This window comes from Anabrus simplex, chromosome 1, assembly GCF_040414725.1.
Source record: "Anabrus simplex isolate iqAnaSimp1 chromosome 1, ASM4041472v1, whole genome shotgun sequence".
NCBI classification, from domain to species: domain Eukaryota; kingdom Metazoa; phylum Arthropoda; class Insecta; order Orthoptera; family Tettigoniidae; genus Anabrus; species Anabrus simplex.
The window spans coordinates 971,059,539-971,077,939 of record NC_090265.1 but is presented as its reverse complement, the minus strand read 5'-3'; the positions used below and the strand labels follow the sequence as shown (position 1 = coordinate 971,077,939).

Here is an 18,401-nt window from a genome sequence, read left to right as displayed (position 1 = left end):
TCTCCCCATGTGTTTGGTAGGCCTACTGTCATTTTAATTAGATGATGAACGAACATGAAATAAAATACAACTTAGTATCAGAATATATTATAATCTCCGAAAAGTTTCCTAGTTTTTTTATAAAGCTAAACAAACAAAGACGCTATTAGTTTTATGTGACTTTATAAATCATGGGACCTCCAGTTTTATGATCGAACCGCGACCGCCTTGGTGAGAAGCCATTGAAAATGTCATATCGCGTCCTCCCGTCCAAAAATCAAGTTATATTACAAAGAATATTGAATTGGTTAACACTGCCAAACGTTATTACAGGAAAGAGAGGGGGGGGGGGGTAGGCGGTTGCGCTGATGAAGTGATCTCGCCCCCTTGATTTACGATTTACAACACGAGCGTCCTGTGTCTGAATCCTGGCGATAATGGGAAGAAATTTCACTTGGACCAGTGCTTGGTACAAGGAAAGGTATCCTGTCTTAAACCTCCGGTAAAATCCTAAATTGGGTGACGCTAAAGAAGAAAAAATTGAAGACCTCTTAACAAAGTCCGCACCTGGCGCCTATTTCAAAGTACGGCGGTGAACAGACTGAGGTGCAGTAAAGCAAATCGAAAAGAGACCCCCTTCTGTTTGTTTGTATGTTTTTTTATTTTCGTAGCTTAATTGTAACTAAACCTTTAACAAACAAGAAAGGAAATGGAAACAAGAACACGGAAACATGACAACTTTCAGAAAGCTCTGCAGATAAGTTTTCCGCCCTTCTTATCGCCTAAACAGGCACGCATAAGTACCGTACTCATAAGATAGGTCTACAGCACTCGTGTAATTTGGCACAAAAAAATTCCTCTCAAATGTGCCGGATTCCTCGTTTTCTAATCTGCTGCATCTATAATAGGCTGGAGCCAAAACTCGAATTGCCTTATGTGAAACTACAAGTTAATACCACAAATGCTGGTGGTCTGTCGAGGCTTCCGGTTATTTCCCCCTCAACACTGCAACACCGTTCCATTTATGGACGAAATCAGCATCATTCGTGATTAGTGCATCAATTTTCCAGTAATCCCCCCCAAACCCCATGGCACTACAGCCCTTGAAGGGCCTTGGCCTACCAAGCGACTGCTGCTCAACCCGAAGGCCTGCAGATTACGAGGTGTCGTGTGGTCAGCACGATGAATCCTCGCGGCCGTATTTCTTGGCTTTCTAGACCGGGGCCGCCATCTCACCGTCAGATAGCTCCTCAATTCTAATCACGTGGGCTGAGTGGACCTCGAACCAGCCCTCAGGTCCAGGTAAAAATCATTGACCTGGCCGGGAATCGAACCCGGGGCCTCCGGGTAAGAGGCAGGCACGCTACCCCTACACCACTGGGCCGGCACTTTTCTAGTAATAGCGGCTCAAATTTAATCTTCAAACCTCTCTCATCACGAACAAGGCCCACACAAAAAAGGCAAATTTGCTATAATATCACTCGTTCACTGTTTGATATGGTTCGAATCCCGTGGGTGGAAAAAGTCATCCACCAGAATGTTGGCCAGCAGACGAGGAGAGGTAGTGGTGTACTATTCCTAATCATGCATGCCAAAGCCGGGGTCCAGTTCCATTCTCTCCGCAGTGGTCGTACGGAATGGGGCCATAACGCTGCTGATAGTGATTCGCCCATCGGATGGAGACGTTGAGCATTGAGCAGACACCTTTGTGTTATTCGATACGAGGAGGCTACGTGCCGACACCAGGTTTTACGCCGGATTTTACGAGGTCTTCGAGATTAGCAAACCTACGCACTAATAAATGATAATGACTGGAACAATCCAGTCGGTAAGCGCAACATCTGGACTGTGCACTGGATTATATTCCATCTAATTCCTGTATATCTGCAGGGTTAACATTCCCCTATGTAGCGTACTGAACCACTGTCTTGGTTCAGTATACAACGCTTTCTATTACGGTATTTGCGCCAGATCAAGTCGTCTAATATAGGTTCGACCCCGACTCAGTCCAGTTGTATTTAGGGGTCTTGAAATAAGACAGCCTCATGTCTGTAAATTTACTGCACGTAAAAGAACTTCTGCGGGACAAAATTCCGGCACCTCGGCTTTTATTAAAAGCATAAAAGTAGTCTGTGGGACGTAGAACCAACATCATCATTATCATTATCATTATCATTATTATTATTATTATTAAGCTTCCGTGGTGCAGTGGTTAACGTGATTAGCTGCCACCCCCGGGGGCCCGGGTTCGATTCCCGACTCTGCCACGAAATTTGAGAAGTGGTACGAGGGCTGGAACGGGGTCCACTCAGCCTCGGGAGGTCAACTCAGCAGAGGTGGGTTCAATTCCAACCTCAGCCATCCTCGACGTGCTTTTCCGTGGTTTCCCACTCCTCCACGCAAATGCCGCGATGGTACCTAACTTAAGGCCATGGCCACTTCCTTTTCTCTTCCTCGTCCATCCCTTCAAATCTTCCCATCCCCCGCACAAGGCCCCTTTCAGCATAGCAGGTGCGGTCGCCTAGGCGAGGTACTGGTCCTCCTCCCCAGTTATATCTTCCGACCCAAAGTCTTGCGCTCCAGGACACTGCCCTTGAGGCGGTAGAGATGGGATCCCTTGCCGAGTCCGAGGGAAAAAACCAACCCTGGGGAGTATACGGATTAAGAAAGAAAGATGATAATAATAATAATAATCATAATAATAAAAAGAAAATCCACAGCCTGTTTCCAGTTATTCGATCGGGTCAGAAATGGAATGAATGAAGCGCCCATCTAGCAGCGAGGATAGGAAATGAGCCGGCTGCCGAAGCCTGTAGCACTCCTCAGGGGCAATGATAAATGACTGACAGATGAAATGAAATGTTAATGGTGAGTGTTGCTGGAATGAAAGATGACAGGGAAAACCGGAGTACCCGGACAAAAACCTGTCCCGCCTCCGCTTTGTCCAGCACAAATCACACATGGAGTGACCGGGATTCGAATCACGGTATCTAGCGGGGTGGAACCGGCGCACTACTGCCTGATCCACGGAGGCTGCAAATTATTATTATTATTATTATTATTATTATTATTATTATTATTATTATTATTATTCCTAAAACGAAAATCTGATCCAATTGCTCACAGATTAACTCGACGTTACGCCCATTTAAGACCGTACATAGTCACCATCACCACCACCACCACCACCACCACTTCCTCCTGCGAATTTCACCAAACGCAGGGAATGGGGCTTCGATATATTTTTAACCGAGTTTCTTTCCCAAGAGGTGACCACTACTTTCTTTTCTCAAGATTACACGAAAAGAGTAAATTGTTTATCACAAGTCTCAATGTGTTTCCAGAACCAGTCGCCCTGAGAAGCAGTTTGTAGATATCAATTTGTCAATGGGCCTGAGCTGCAGTCATTTCACGTGGGTCGTCTACTTTAATACGCAATGTCAAGTCGGTGTAGATGCGTATCAGTGCTGAATAGTAACTATCAAGGCTAACCAACAAGTCATAGGTGCTGGAAAATAGCCGAGCATCTTGGTTCATGACTTGAATTTGTACATATTACTGAAGATGGTCTTACAGGCTGTATTTTCACAACTGAATCAACTTAAATCAGTTTGATGCTGGTCCAACATTAACCATTATAAGATTACGAAGGCCACGTGAATTCCCTCCAGTATGAAATTGGTTGTAACTTTACGTTCAGATTGGGCTGTTGACTATACACTGAACTAATTACGTACGTCATGTAATTTATCACTGGAAACTTGAAGGAAACAAGGAAGTTCCCTCAGTTACAGAGGAACTATATTGAACGCTTCTTGTATTTTTCCTCCCTGCCATTTATTTAATCAGTCGAGCTACGTCTTTTTAAGCTAAATAGTGGGAGGTTGTGGATGCGGTTTTAGAGCACCTGATGTTAACGGTGAATGGAATGAAAATATTGGACACAATTACTGTATGTGTGTTTTATCACATTGATCTGAGGTGGTGGTGAGGATAGTGTAGGGAGTTCGTCATCCCGACATTCATCAGATGTTAAGTAACGATGGAAAACCATTCCTAGCCAAGCCGAACGTCTGAATTTTAGGTGAATTTTCTTTAAGGCCAGAACGTTCAATGTGAACGTAGCTAATAGTTCTGTCTTCATGGGACTGAGTAAGATTTCCCGAAGCGACTGATAAACCTACAATTACGACCATGATTAATATATCTGAAATATTTATATTTAATAACATAGCCTACTCCAAGAGCTTTTGAAGAGGAGTAATTATTGTTAAGAGGCACGTGACAAAACTTCCTGCTAACTGGTGACAGAAGTTGACTCTCGTTATCTAATTGATGGCAAAAATTAACTCCAATTATGTAGTTAATTATCACACTTAGTAAGTTTTGTAAAATTTAAAATACACTTAGTAATTACTCCTTAAATAGTTACTTGCCAGTACTTCGACTAAGTTATCAAAGCAACGTACCGAGCGAATGGCCGCGGGGTTTGGGGCACGTAGCCGTCTGCTTGCATGCGGGAGAAAGAGTTCAAATCCCACTGTCGGCAGCTCTGAAGATGGTTTTCCGTGGTTTCCCATTTTCACACCAGGCAAATGCTGGGGCTGTAGCTTAATTAAGGCCAGGACCGCTTCCTTCCCGCTCCTAGCCTTTTCCTATCCCATCGTCGCCTTGAGACTTTTGTGTCTGTACGACGTATAGCAAATTCTTCCGAAGCGACTTTAACACGAAATTTCATAGATCCTTAAAACTCAGGCAGTTTTCAACATTTATGGTCACAATCTTTATAAAATTAATACAGTATATGGCTTTCAATGTATGTCGTAAAATAAGCCCGTTTATTGTTCATACTGGACTTCGATGGCGAACATTTCTTTCCGTCCACCAGGAAAATACCGGTATAAACTTGTAAAAGTATATTTCAGCTTAAAAATACCTTCAGTATAGTGGACAGTGGTAATTCAACGGTAAGCTAATAATTGCCGTTTCTAAGAGTAAAACAGCATCAAAATGCAGATGAGTGGCAGCTTACAGGAAGAAGCACACTGTATCGTAACCAAGTAAGATGCAGTAAAGAAGTTGAGCAATTCGTTCTCAAGTAAATGCCCAAGGTTCTGAGCAAATCTCGAAGATGGAATTTGTGTGTCCCTGACTTAACAATTCGATTATAGAAGTCAACCGCATCGAAATTGAAGATGCGGCCAGAATCACCGATTTCGACATAAGATTTTACAATTTGCTTTACGTCGCACAGACGAAGATCTTACGGCGAAGATGGTACAGGAAAGGGCTAAGGGTGGGAAGGAATCGGTCGTGGGCGTAATTAAGGTACAGCCCCAGCATTTACGTGGTGTGAAAATGGGAAACCATCGAAAACCATATTAAAGGCTGCCGACAGTGGCATTCGAAGCCACTATTTCCCCGAATGCAAGCTCACAGCTGCACGCTCCTAACTCACTCGGCCGACATAAGATTGAGATGTCATTTGACTTACGAAGGTAGAGAATGTCTTAGATATGGGTATCTAACAGTGCTCTGTGAATTACTACTAATGTGAGTAAAGTAAAGTAGCCATGGCAGAGGCGTTGGGACATCTTATAAAGTAAGATCACGCAACTGCCTCGAGTTACACGTCGGAAGTCGCCATATGGATCACCATAGAAATACACCGTCCCAGAACTCAATTACTCGACTTAGAATTCCAATTTCTATGGTACTCCACTTCACCCAACCGGTTTGTTTAGCGATCTTATGAAGATACATTAATACGAAATTAACAGAGATCATTAGGATTTGATAAGACGACGTTTGAGTGTTTGTCCAATCCGTGGAAGTAGGCCTATTTTGATTTGGCATAAAGAATGATAAGTAGAAATAAGGAATAGAGATACGTTTGTGCCACTAAAACCTTATGCACTGACCCAAGAAAAAAACCATTGATCACGCCTTTAAATGTTCCTAACTACATTGTACGAGTGCATAATGGGGTGGAGGATTAAACTATTACGGCAATAACCTGCCCTGTTTACATAGCAGAGGGACATCCGGATGTTTGGAAAGTGTCGATGTAAGGTACGAAAGCCTCAATTCAAAGTGTGTGGCAACGACAGAAGCAGTTGTCGAATGAAGCTCATGCCTTAAAAAGGCTACTCGCAGAGATTCTTTGTCACCATGCTAGAGGTTGCTCAGAATAAGATTTGGTATATGCCGAAAAGTTTCCAGGAGACTGGAAATGTTCTAGACGCCCTGGCACGTGCCACCAAAGAAACAATCCCAAGACAGGATTATTTTGTGCGTCTACAAGCTCTCCGAAACCTCTAAGTTACAACATGAACACTAAAAAAAGTGGACTTGCACGAATTAGTGACCATGCAGTCAGAAACATGCTTCGAAAAGATAATTTAAGATCCCGACGATCCGGTCAAGTACCTGCACTGGACAGACGGTATCGTGGCAGGAGACTGCAGTTTGTTGGATATAATCTGCACTGCCAGCGAAGATGCTGGCGTCCTGTACTGTTTTCGGAATCCCGTTTTAAGTTATATCGTTCAAATGGTCGTCTGCGATTCTGGAGAACACGTGGGGAGAGATTTGATCCTACAACTGTACAATCTACCGCTGCTTATGAAGGTATATGTGTTATGGTGTGGGCAGGCTTAAGTCTTGAAACAAAAACCGATCTCCTGATCAGTCGCTGCTCGACGGTACATTGGCGAGATCTTAGTACCACATGTGATACCTCACGTGAGACAACTTTAAGGAAATGCAGTACAGTATTTGTGCATGATAATGTTTCAGCGTATCGTTCGGAGATCCCTCCAAGAGCACCACGTGCAACGAATGGAGCGTCCATCCGGAAGTCCCGACTTCAATCCGACCGATCAAGTCTGGGGCCAACTGGAACAATACATCTGAGCGAGTAATCACCACCCCAAAACACTACAAGCCCTTGAAGAACGGAGAGTCTGCCTCAGCTTAACGTGCGGCGCCTTGTCAGAAGCATGAGAAGGCCCACGCAAGGAGTGGCTATACTCCTTATTAAGATCTTAATTACCACGTAGCTATTCTGGTATATGACTACATTTACTATGACACGTTGTCCAATGACATCGTGTACAGAGTGTACAGAGCGCTTTTCATTTAAATTCTTCATTGTAGCAAAGAAGGTTTGTTTTCATTGCGAGTATGTTTTCATTTCAATGTCCATGCGTATCATGGAGATATGAACATTTAAAAACGTTTTTTGAGCAGTGTATCTTCAGGTCCAAATTCAGATATATTCAATTTAAACGGGGGCCCTCAGTGCGTGCTCCAAAGCAGAAGAGGCAAGTGATACAACAACTCTTCTTTCCCTAGAGAAGCGACATAACCAAACCTAATTTTTCTGGCGATTTTATTTTCAGAAACCTGGCCAAAATGCTTGAATAGTGCAAGGAACTATATTTTCTAAAATTAGAGAAGCATTTATTTATTTGAGTTAGGAATGTATTCCGCCCAATGACACATACTTACATACCATTCAGTACGGATGTATATGACCAATGTTGCCGGCACTCCACAGACATCTATTGTAAGAGGCTTATGATTCCACTCACTGGAGTATTGATGCTATGCCTGGCCAAAAGATGCGCATGACTTTAAAATATGTTAGTCGTAGTCGTCGGTTGTGGTGATAATGATGGTGGTGGAGTGCCTTTGTACTCTTGAGTATTTCATGTGGACTGGATAATAATATAGACTCAACAATAGCCCGCAGTCAGTTTGATTTCGCGCCATTTTGTAACATAAACTCTGAATGTGTCACCAGAAATTTAGTTACATGCCGACATCGTATGACGTCCACAGCCGAATAGACTCTTGCAGTCTTCAAAAACCCGATTAACTCACCGACTTTCAACCCAAGATCTTAAGATCCGAAAACCAACAATACCACTTCAAATAACAGGTCGTGGTAGAGATGTGTTCTTTTGATGACGAGATTTTAAGTGATCTTAGAAAGTACCTCAACAGAATAGTCTAGTGGTAAAGCATCGTCTATTAGGATCAATCAAATTAGATAATCGGTCTATAAAGGGTAAATATACATTAATTTCCCATGCATGAAACAATAAAGACTAATAACTGGGACATTTCTTTCCGACAGTCCCTCGCATGATCACAGATTCATCAGTTACATACAAGTACGCAAACTGGGTCCGACCTTGATGAATCACTAATCTATGGCAGTAAGTAACAACACAGAATCATTCATAAATAGGGATCATAAATGTGAGTCATAACACTAGTAATGATTTTCCTAAATTCAGATGTCTCAGTACTAAAGGTACATTATTTCCTGCCGCACCATGCCTACAGCGAAAAGGAAAAGCCTACAGCAATTCCACGGAGGTAATGAAGAGTCGATTACCACGATGTAAAAGTCAGATAGTTATTGGCGAGAACACTTTCCTCTCTTATGCTTTTATAACTATCCCCGTTAAAAAGAGGAAAGGGAAATCTATCACTTCACTTCTGAAAGACACTAAAAATGGTTATGAACGAGTAATTTTATTCTCTATGGTGGAGGTATACCCTTGCTTGGGAGAGTGGGTTGGCGAGCACAGGGCCCGTATTTTAGTTGGGCATCGCTTCCATTTCCGCTAGGCTCCTCACATCTTTCCTATCTGATAGCCTTTGGACAACTCTTGTCCTCTTCTCAGACCCCGATGGTACGAAATTCACGGAGTCTAGTAGTATCTGATCTTCACGCCATCCGTGGCTCTCTGTTCTTTTACCGATTTGCTCCGTCTTCGAAGGATCGAAACTTTTAAATTTTGGTCTCATTAGAGTCAACAGGTAATGGTTGTTTAGTCGTACTTCCCCTTATAGAGCGGATTTTTAATCACTAATAGTTAATGCAGTCCGCCTCTGTGGTGTAGTGGTTAGTGTGATTAACTGCCACCCCCGGAGGTCCGGGTTCGATTCCCGGCTCTGCCACGAAATTTGAAAAGTGGTACGAGGTCTGGAACGGGGTCCACTCAGCCTTGGGAGGTCAAATGAGTAGAGGTGGGTTCGATTCTCACCTCAACCATCCTGGAACTGGTTTTCCGTGGTTTCCCACTTCTCCAAGCAAATGCCGGGATGGTACCTAACTTAAGACTACAGCCACTTCCTTCTTCCGTGTCTATCCCTTCCAATGTTACCATCCCCCCGCAAGGCCCCTGTTCAGCATAGCAGATGGGGCCGCCTGGACGAAGTACTGGTCATCCTCCCCAGTTGTATCCCCGACCCAGAGTCTGGAGCTCCAGGACACAGCCCTTGATGGGGTAGAGGTGGGATCCCTCGCTGAGTCCGAGGGAAAAGCCTACTCTGGAGGGTAAACAGATAAAGAAAAAGGAGAAGAATAGTTAACGCAAACTTATTCGGCGAGTAACAAGTGGTGTCTAGCACGCTCTACAGTTATGTTATGGGGCTATAGGAGATCTAATAGTCCGGATCTCTAATATACAAATCGCAATGCATAACCACCATGCGAGCTAAATGAAACACTATTTGTTAAAATAAGTTTAATCCTAACCTTTTGGTGCTTAAAAATCCGGGCATTAAAATCATCATGATTACTGAACACACAACTGCATTGTATTAAAATATTGAGTGGTCGATAAGAGAAGCAATGAACGGAGTTCCTAAAATGAAATAACGTTATTGGTTTTACAACCCACTAACTATTACGATTTTTGCAGGCCCGAAGTGCTGTAATTTTGTCCCGCACGAGTACTTTCAATTGCTGGCGAACCTACAGACATGAAGCTGGCATATTTTAATACCTTCGAATGCCATCGAATCCGCCAACTTTGACTCAGCAGTCCAGCGTTGTACCGTCTGAACAACTCAGGGAGGACTTAGATCGAAGTTAATATGTTTAGAAAGTTCTCTTGCTGATTATTTCTGTTAGATAATTGAGGTGTTTTTCGCCATCGTCTTGAGTACTTGTAAACATCGATACCGTTTATAACCTGTGTTATTCCGTCATTTCAAATAGAGATTTGATTGAGTTTTTTATTACATACGTACGGCTATTATACACTCCCAACCTACATCACTTGCTATAGAATATTATTAAATATTGACCATTTATTTTTATATCATTCCTAATCACAAGGAGACAGCAGAAAGTAATTTACCAAATAGAAGCACAGCTTTAACGTAGAATCCAAGTCATTTAAAAATAGTGAAAAGAAGAGAAACATTAAGAGTTTCTTCTAACTTAGGCTCACACCGATTGGTGTTTAAGAGACAAACTTCAGGATACTAAGGGTTCGCGACAGAAAAGTTTTGGTCTATGAATTACAAATGCTGTCAAATATGAAGCGAAACATTAGGCTATGTTTTAGAACTGACAAATTGGAATCAACGTTAGTTTACCTAGCTCTTGAAATAAAAGTTTACAAAATAAAACAACAGTAGTTTGAAAGCGAAAAAAACGGGTGACGAACAGAAGCAATAACGACAAATTTTAAGATAACTAACGAACTTGCTGACAGACTAATATCTGAGTTTATGGGATTGAATACCGAGGTCAAAACTGATAAATAACGTAACAGAGGCAATGGCCACGATGTAAGAATCCACTAAAACTACAATCTTTATCAGTAACGTAATGAATACTTACCATAATCCCCATTTTAAGTTTAAGTGAAAAAATGTATATCGTACACAAGTTTGTAACGTATACGTTTATTGAATCAAAGCATTAGTGTTAAAAATCTCTAAGAAGCTCGGGGCGTAAAATGTCATGATTAAATATTTCCTTCAGGAGAAGAATGCACCTGTATATTAGTCGAGAAAAAAGTGTCGAGTCTTCGTGTATTTAAATCTTCGGCTCTTAAGCTTACTAAAAAAACTCACAGTAGCTGCATTTGTAGGTAGGTTCCACTCTTTCGCTTCTCTTGGTCCTGTACATTGCACGTTATTTCTGACTCCCGTTCGCCTGAGGATCGGATCGGTGGCCTGCCAGAGGGATTCTATAAACATTCCTCTCCCGCCGCCACCCTGATCCCATATGTCCTTTAGCATTGGAATCGCATTTCAATTTGAGACCATCACCCATCTTTGGCCCATATAATTCCAGGAACACACTTTACGAAAACTCAATTTGTTCCTATACTTACAAGTTCATGAGACCGATTAAGACTTTTCAAAGACTGATTCGAATCGATTACAACTAAATTCTGAATATTGATACTTGTTTTACGCCCCACTAACTTAATTTAAACCGGGCGAGTTGGCCGTGCGGTTTGGGGCGCGCAGCTGTGAGCTTGCATCCGGGAGATAGTGGGTTCGAACCCCACTGTCGGCAACCCTGAAGATGGTTTCCCGTGGTTTACCATTTTCACACCAGGCAAATGCTGGGGCTGTACTTTAAGGCCATGGCCGCTTCCTTCCCATTGCTAAGCTTTTCCTATCCCATCGTCGCCATAAGACATATCTGTGTCGGTGCGACGTAAAGCAAATGGCAACAAAACTTACTTTTAAGGCTTTCGAAGACTTAGAGATGCCGAAATTTTGTCCCCACAAGAGTTTCTATCTAGCGGTAAATTTATGGACAGAAGGCTGAGGTATTTGAGCGGCTTCAGTTGCCATCGTACTGAGCCGAAGATTATTATTATTATTATTATTATTATTATTATTATTATTATTATTATTATTATTATTATTATATAGATTAAAGAAGACTGGGCTTCAAATTTATTTTGAGAAGACTGCGTTCATAACCATCATTAAGGAGTCCCCTCAGTTGTTGAAGATAGGAGACGAAAAAATAGAGTTCAGAGCTTTAAGTATTTGGGAGAAATATTGCAAGAGAAAGAGTCGGGAAAGAATGCCATAAAGGAGCGGGCAGAAAAAATAGAAATTGCATTTCAACTGTCAAGGAACACCTACCGGTACAAGATTCTATCTTATAGGGCTAAATTGAGTCATCAAGACACTGTTGCTAAACGAGTACCTGTATGGAGCGGCTACATTGAACATGATTGGAAAAGATAGACTTGCAGATATGTGAAAGAGAAAGAAAAGTGCTAAGAATTATTATTATTATTATTATTATTATTATTATTATTATTATTATTTAGTGGTTAAATGTCGCAGTAACACGTAGGCCCTAGAAAGATTTCGGAGACAAGGATAGGAAATGACAGGTTGCGACCTTTGCCTTTTAAAAAAAATGGAAAACCACAGACAACCGTCTTCAGGGCTGGCAACGATGGGAATCGAACCCATCATTTTCCAAATACTACCTCAAGCCTAGATGACCCGAACTGTGCGGTCAACTCGCTCGGCTCATAGCTATTAGTTCCTGGAACTTACAGCGGGTGTGAATTCTGTTTGTAACTTATGCTATGGTTTTATCAGTATCTGGTACAAATTTTCGGGACCAGAATTGCAAATATTGCTTCTCGACTTGAAATATGACAAACTTCAATGTTCTTGGGAGCGCATGCAAGTACAAGGCACAGGAGGAGGAAAACAAGATATACATCTACCTGGAATCTCTCCTTAACTTTAGCTATCATCGTTGCCATCAATTCGCACCGATTGCCTTGTATTTGAAAATATGATATTAACTCGTGCGGATATCCTTCGGAACCAGGACTGACCTGTAGCATTCTGGCTCACAGAGCGATACTGAAAAACGAGGCGAGGACTGTATTCGAACCCAATGTCCCCTACGTAGGAAATGAACTCTCTTCGTCATGTAACAAGTAGCCGAATTGCGGCTGGTTGCTGAACCGAATCTGTGGTGTAGGCTGCACCGTGTGTGGGCAGGTGGGCGCCACTTCCAGGGTGGAGCGCAGGTCCATGACTCATTCAATGAGTCGCTTGAAGAGCGCATAGCCTGATGGCGGGAGCTTAGAGAGTACCTGTGCGACTCCTTATGACTCATGAGCGTGAGCCAGTTGTGAATGCCCAGTAGATTTATCTATCTTCGAATGATTCATCTAAGGTCATCATTATGAGGGCACCATTTGAGTCACAGGAAATGGTGCTGCCATTCAGTTATTACTCAATACTGACCTGGCTTAGAAATATCCCATATAGAATAATGAATTATACATTATACCTCCTCTTGACTCGCCGTTAAATGCTAGAGAAGCGACCACTATTCTCTCAAATATTTCTGGTCAGGTACAGTTTCTCCGAATCGGTACAGTAACATTTGAAAACAAAATGGGGCTCATAAGTCACTATACGGATGGTTTGTATTTTTATGGAACACCAAAGTCAATAGTCCAATATACTTTCTGTGTACGAAATCTGGCTGTTTAGTGGTATGACCTGTACTGATGTGTGCATTTATAAATTAACTTCGATTAGTGTTCAGGGAAAAAGCACCAGTGGCTTATCACACGTAAAGTTCCGCTGAAAATGAGACCGAGGAAATCCACTGCCATGATGTCTCGAAAGTGGGATTCTAACCCACTTATCTTCTCAGTCGTGTTCTTCGGGATAAGTTCTCCCAGTTCTAGACTTTCAATATTCAGTTGAAACGGAAATGTAATGCTGGCCGTTTATTATACACTGTACAAAATAAGCACGTCCGTAAAAATCTAACATTGGATGGTTGTTTTCTTAGAAATGGTAAAATGAGAGACAGGAGTTGAACTGTCACTTAAGCCGAACGTTATTCGATACCCACCAAACAGTAGATATAATGAATGTCCCGAGCTGTCAATGGAGAGATGACGAGAAATTATACTAATAGACTAATAAGCTTGGATGGAAATTTTGAAAGTGGGGAAGATCACAATATGAAGATAAGGTTGGAATTCAAAAGGACAAATTGGGGCAAATATTCGGTTATAGGAAGAGGAATTAGGGATTGGAATAATGAACCAAGAGAGATGTTCCATAAATTTTAAACTTAGAAATCATATGACGTTGGCGACTGCCAGTGGCGGCGATTAGAGGGAGGGAAGGGGGAAAGGGGGGAGGAGGGCTGCCTTTGTGAAGAAAGGCACATTGTTATTCCATTTTATCCGCCTGAAAATAGGAATTATTTTTTTAAAAAATTGTTCAAGCCCGGCTGTCTTATTAGTTAACTTGTACCTTTAATTATTAACAAATCGCGGTACTTTTTGCTGTCTGAATTTTTTGCCCCCAACTTCTAAGTCCCAATCGCCACTACTGCCCCGACAACCCTAAATGCAGATAAAGTGTGATTACTGATTGATAAGAAAATGCATTCCGACAGGTGTTTTTCAAATGTAGTGAACCATTGACAGGTTTAGGGCCTGCCATTATAAAACTCCACTTATTTCCTAATATTAAGGGTAAGTATCTTTCTGCAATATAGTCCCCGTGGTTCAGGCGGCAGCACGTCGGCGTCTCACCGCTGGGTTCCGTGGTTCAAATCGGGTCACTCCATGTGAGATTTATGCTGGACAAAGTGGAGGTGGGACAGGTTTTTCTCCGGGCACTCCGGTTTTCCCTGTCATCTTTCATTCCAGCAACATTCTCTAATATAATTTCATATAATCTATCAGTCATTAATCATTGCCTCGCCTCGCCGCAAGATGGGAGCTTCATTCATTTCATCCCTGACCCGGGCACTGACTGGAAAACAGGTTGTAGGTTTTCTTTTCATCTTAGTGCAAGTTACACAGACAAGAAAGTCGAGATTAGTTCAGCGCAAAACTAAGCTTCACTCAAAAGACCATATTAAGTTAAACACGGCATCCGACAACACTGAGGATGTGCGGTCTCCCTGTACAGCTCTCACATTGAGTAAAACTACGGTAGTTACATGTAGAGTGAGACTGTCGACAGTACTTCGGGTAAAAAAATCTCACCCGGACACGAAACCCACCTGAAGTCCCAGGATAGTTCTTAGAGGTACCTAACCCTCCGCAAAATGATGCTACACAGCGCCCAAACCATGCTAAATCAGGCTCCGAAAACGGGAACGGGCCGGCTAATCTAAACGGATATCATCTTCCATAAATAGGGTTTGATATCGGAAATCGAAAATGTGCACTCCTTGCATGCCTCAAAACCCGGACATACCAACGTACACGCGCGCACGGTGCGTGTGTGCGTGTGAGTGAGTGGGAGAGAGAGAGATGGAGAATGCGATGAAGGAGAATTTTATGCCAAAGAGTATTGCATTGTATCAGACTCCTCACTTTCGTCTCTTCTATACGACCTCCTTTGGCCAACTCTTGATGCCTTCCGACCCCGACGGTATAAGATTTGCGAGGCCTAGTTGTCTTCCAATATCACGCCCTTTGTGGCCCTTCACTTTCTTTGGCCGTCACCTTCATTTTTCGAAATGTCAGACCTTTTCCATTTTCCCTTCTGATTAGTGTTGGGAGGATGGTTTCCCAGGTATAGGGCCTACTACCCCTTAAAAATAATCACCACCATCGTAACGTGACATATTTGCATGACACCTCTGTACACAATGGTCTCTTAACACAGCCACGATCAAATGCGCCATGACAGTGCCCTAGGTCAAGACGTTGCCACTTCCACAATAACCTCCTTCAACGATATAAGCAGGACTGTGCCTACTCCCCACTATCATCAAATGTAAACATCCAGAGAATCCCTGAGAATACTCACCATAGACTCGAGTATTTCAATGCAGAGAGGTATTTACAGGCTATAGATAAGTGCTATGGGCATATGTACATGATTCCTTACAATTCTTATTGATAGATATTTACATCCCGACCTAGAAAACCAAGAATAATGGCAGAGAGGATTCGTCGCACTGACCATCCATCACCTGGTAATTTGCAGACCTTCGGGCTGAGCAGCTGTCGCTTGGTAAACCAAGATCCATCGGGGCTGTAGTGCCTGGGGTTTGCTTTGTTTGTTTTAGATATTTATATCGTTGGGGGGTAATATGTATGTACAAATGTATGTGCAAGCTACACTAATATAAAAATGTAAATAATTAGTTATTCTATTCTATTGGCTTGTAATGTACACTGTACAGCAGTTTCATTGAAGAGAGAGAGTGTGTGTACAGAATATTAGAAGGAAAGTTTTCTTACTGAAATCACGTTTATGCGAACTGCATACTGTTTGTCTAACCCTTGTCCCGTTTCCCTACGGGGTCGGGTATGAGGCAAGATGAATCTGTTGTGGCGGGATTTTTATGAACGGATGCCCTTCCTGACGTCAATCTCATCAGAGGTGTTAATGAGCTTAAATGAATGACGTGATATATGATAGTAGGAAGGGAGAGGGAGAAACCCGGTGTCGGCATATAGCCTACTCCTGTCGAATAGCACCAAGGGGTCTGCTGAAGGCTTAACGTCTCCATCCGACGGACGAATCACCAGCAGAATCATATGCCCTCATCCATATGAGTACTGCGGAGAAGTTTGGAATTTTAAAGGCTTTTGGCACGCAATCTCGTGATTAGAAATTTTATAACACCACCTCCCCTACCCCGCCGCCCAACATTCTGACGGTGAAAAATTTTCGACCAACGGGACTCCAACCGGCTAACCACGGTGTCAGACCGTTTAGACTTAAATGTCTTAACAATCATGGCGACTGGTGGGCTAAGCATTGCATACTGTTAATCCCTTAAATTAAGACTAGTCCTATAACTGAGTTATAATAAGTTACAAATAATGTTGTAGTTAACAGAATGTAGTTTTGGTCTTACAATTGCATTTCCATGTTTTTCAGTAAACACCTGGGTCTACTTAAATAAAAGCAACATTTCTGATTTTTTAATCGAATGCAAATGTGAAAGGGTAGTACTCACCGTGCGCCTGAATGTCCTCTAGATGGCGTGTCCCTTGTTTGTGTAGAAATATTTCTGTTTTGTTGCTGAAGCAAATATCTGAAACCAAGGGAAAATCGTATTATAAGAATGAAACTCAACGAGTCTCTTAAAAGAATGTTAAAAAATGAATAAAAAAACAGTTTACAGTATCTTCGAGGTACCTGCAAGACAGAGCGAAACAGAAGAGGCAGAAATAGCTAAAATGACTTCCTTTGTACCGGTAAGTACTATGACGTCGCACCAACTCAGGCATTATTTATTTATTTTTTATTTATGCATTTATTTATTGCGAAGATGGAATAGGAAAGGGTTACCACTGCGAAGGAAGGGACCTAGGGAAGGTTTACAATCCCCTCCCCGAAGGAGAGGAGCGGGCCACCTAGAAGGTAACGCCTTCTCTCTGGCCAGGAAGGAAGGGTCTGTGGTCTCAATTAAGATACAGCCCTAACTTTTAACTTGTGTGAGAATCTCGGAAACCTGTCCTAAAATGACGTCATTTTGGAACTCTGGAGAACATTCAAAAAGACTGACCGACCAGTTAAAAGCCATACCAGTTGCAGACTTCCAGCGCTGCTACCAAGAGTGGGAACAACGACTCGCCGGTGTATAGCTGCCCAAGGGAACTACTTTGAAGGCGATAACATTGTTGTTTGAAAAAAAATAAAAACTTCAGTCAGTATAAAATCAGTCTCATTACTTTTCTCACACACCTCGTATGTCAAATACTGTACTTAACGGCGAGTCTGCTCAGCCGGCCAAGTGGTGAGTGAATTTGTTGACAGCAATAGCAAGGACCTATGATGTCTATCAGAACTTCAACTAAGCGTGACAGTGTCTTACTTTTCTACCACAGGTTCTTGGTCCACACTTGTTCTCCAGCTATCTCCAAGCAACAAATGTTCGCCTCTGGTAGAACTAATTTCTTCTCCATTATCTCCGGTCTTCGAAACGCAAAAAGCATACTATTTTCATATCACAAAGTTTATGAATTAGAAGTTCAGCTCCTCACAGAACTCTAGTTGGCATTTCTTCTTTTGATTTCTTGAGTTCTTGCGGCTCGTGGTGAGCATGTGTGCCAGCTGAGTGGTCCCGCTAGCATGTGGGAGTGTAGGCCAGCCAGCGGCTAGCGCGCATTCCAGCGCAACAGCTTGACCTGGAAATTACACCAAGAATCCAACACTATTCAATCATGATGGGTGTGTAGACACATGTAACGGGAGTGCTTATCTTCTTTTTAAATGGCACTGCACAATACCACCTCCAAACATGAGGAACACCATATCAGTGAACTATTTGAATGTAACCCAATCCATCAGCCCATCATGTTTACAGTGGCAAGTCCACATTCCACTTATATTCCTGTTCCTATAACTGGAATGCAGATATACCACTTCCTTCGATCTATATATTCTAGGTTATGAGCCGACTCCAGCGGCGGAAGTCAAGTTATGAATTCCATAGGTTTTACTTCCCTTGTACGGTTATCGCCGATCCGGTGAGCCTGCCTCTTACATGGAGGCCCCGGGTTCGACTTCCGGCCAGGTCAGGGATTTTTACCTGGATCTGAGGGCTGGTTCGATGTCCGCTCAGCCAATGTAACAACAATAGAGGAGCTATCTTAAGGTGAGATAGCGGT

The 18,401-nt window shown here is 42.5% G+C and overlaps 1 long non-coding RNA gene across 1 annotated transcript in view; it reads right to left on the bottom strand.

Annotated features, from left to right (window-relative positions):
* LOC136875289 (uncharacterized) overlaps window positions 1-18,401 on the bottom strand; it is a 340,845-nt gene that overhangs the window by 283,222 nt on the left and 39,222 nt on the right. The window contains exon 2 of the long non-coding RNA XR_010860419.2: window positions 16,745-16,822. This is a non-coding gene — a long non-coding RNA (uncharacterized lncRNA). The remainder of the gene's footprint in view (window positions 1-16,744; window positions 16,823-18,401) is intronic.